The sequence below is a fragment of the Callospermophilus lateralis genome, chromosome 3, assembly GCF_048772815.1.
Source record: "Callospermophilus lateralis isolate mCalLat2 chromosome 3, mCalLat2.hap1, whole genome shotgun sequence".
Lineage (NCBI taxonomy): Eukaryota > Metazoa > Chordata > Mammalia > Rodentia > Sciuridae > Callospermophilus > Callospermophilus lateralis.
The window spans coordinates 125,269,725-125,272,027 of NC_135307.1; the positions used below are offsets into that span (position 1 = coordinate 125,269,725).

A 2,303-nucleotide genomic window follows, 5' to 3' on the forward strand; every position below is an offset into this window, starting at 1 on the left:
TGCCAAATCCACCTATGTCTGTGATTTCTTGCAATGCATAGACCCTTTCCTCCAAGAGAGGAGAACAACCCATCCCACTGACCCTTTTTGACTGGGCTTAGAACAAGACACTGTTGTCCCATACCTGCTATTCCTTTTTTTTTTAAAAGAGAGAGTGAGAGAGGAGAGAGAGAGAGAGAGAGAGAGAGAGAGAGAGAGAGAGAGAGAGAGAGAATTTTCAATATTTGTTTTTTAGTTATCGGCGGATACAACATCTTTGTTTGTATGTGGTGCTGAGGATCGAACCCGGGCCGCACGCATGCCAGGCAAGCGCGCTACCGCTTGAGCCATATCCCCAGCCCCCCATACCTGCTATTTCAACACAACAATCTTTAACTAACTTCTCCCCAGAGGACAGGTAACTTAATCAATATCTTTCCTCTATCTTTTTAAGAACTCAGTAGTTTTAGGGCCATAATTGATCTCTATGATACTCATAGCCAGACCCCTTTGCAATCAATCGACCTAATCCAGAGACTCCAGTGGGAAGATTTCTTATAAACCAATGTGTCTTGACTATCAATATCACTGATTCCCTGAAAATATTTCACCTTCACTGAGGATTATAAACAATCAATTTGTTTTGGAACAGCACCCAAAATTTTCAATGGCTAGCCCTTTGTACTGGGGAATGGGACCCAATTCTGTGACAGGTCACCCAGTGGATGAGCTGGTGGTACCCCATGGCTTAAACTGTATTCCATGATAAATGATAAGACGACTCCTCCTATACACTTTAAAATACTTGATTTTCCATTTTGTAACCCCAAAACATAAAAATTTCCAAGAATACACTGAAATATTATGACAAGGCACTGTACAAAACTATAGCTGGTTGGGCTGGGGTTGTGGCTCAGAGGTAGAGTGCTTCCCTAGAACACATGAGGCCCTGGGTTTGATCCTCAGTACCACATAAAAATAGAATGGGGGTTACTGTGTTTACCCAAAACCAGAACAAATATTAAAGAAAAAAACTAGGACTAGTAATACTAATTAATTTGAGTGACCCCCGCTTTTTAGGCCAACTACTTTAGGATATTAGATATCAGACAGGCATGACTTCTTACCACAGATATTTCACTATAAGGAAGTAACCATAAAATATCTAAACATTCATTTTCTAACAAACATTTTAGCAGTTATTCTTCATTCATTCACTAAAATATTTCTTATACAACTATTTTATAATGGTGTTTGGACATGAGGATCAATCACAGGCCACCAAAGAAGAAAAACACACAAATTATCCTAAAACACCAACAGGATCCATGTGAAGCCTTTTAATATACTTACTGTGATCCACAATATATGCTCGACAAATATTATTCTTTCATTCCTGGACATCATTTAGAACCCTAGGACTTTAGTACTCTTTGTTTTCAATAGTTGATAGTTTCATTTGTACACATCCTTACTTCCATCTCACCAGGTGCCTGTTATCTTCTGTGATCCAAGATGTTTCCTTTTAGCTTTCAACAACATACAAAGTTCAGAAAAAAACAATTACCTCAGAATATCAATGAAAATAAAAGACATTTGAAGAAATGGCAAAGTTCTATACTAGAAAAGGCATATCTATATGTTCTAAGTTTTTATAAAAAGCCAAGATTTTTTTCAAGAATAATGTGCTCTGTAAAGTCTAGTGAGGCACACTGACTAGATTTCAGAGTGTCAATTTAAGCTCAAATTTTGAAATCATCATATTCAGACAAGGTCCTGTGTCATCATGAACCTAGCCAAGGCCTCACAATATACTCTTATTTCTACTGATAAGGTTATATTACCTTGAAGGGTTTATGTTTCTGTCTTAAGTGCAGCTAATGTGGTTTTCAGTGTCAATTTCAGATCCAATCACTGAATAGGATCCACACTGATGACACATCATGAAATTCAGTGACCAAATTCTTCCCAAAATTCAGTAGCCAAATCCTCTCTTCCCTTCAGTTACCAACTAAGTTGACAAAAGGATATCATAAAAGCCTGAAAAAGTTTCAGCATACAAATAACCAATGAGACTCAGATTTCATTCTCCTACCACAAAAAATTAAATAATCATGATAATATGTCTTGCTTTATTTCAGAATATTCACATACTGAGATTATGTGTACAAACAGGACCAAGGGAACTAATATGCAATTATGAGTAAGACAGTAAGAATAAGTAAGGGCTATAACCTACTGCTTGTTGAAATTCAATAAAGATAATAGTTGAGGTTAACATACTAACAACAGTGTATTGCTTTCTTTTTGGGGGGTGGCAGGAG

General features: G+C 37.0%; 1 non-coding gene across 1 annotated transcript; it reads right to left on the bottom strand.

Annotated features, from left to right (window-relative positions):
- Positions 1-1,698: 1,698 nt before the first annotated feature.
- Positions 1,699-1,772, bottom strand: LOC143396178 (small nucleolar RNA SNORD107). The gene has a single exon (XR_013091050.1). It is a non-coding gene; the product is annotated as a small nucleolar RNA SNORD107 (small nucleolar RNA).
- Between the last annotated feature and the right edge of the window lie 531 nt (positions 1,773-2,303).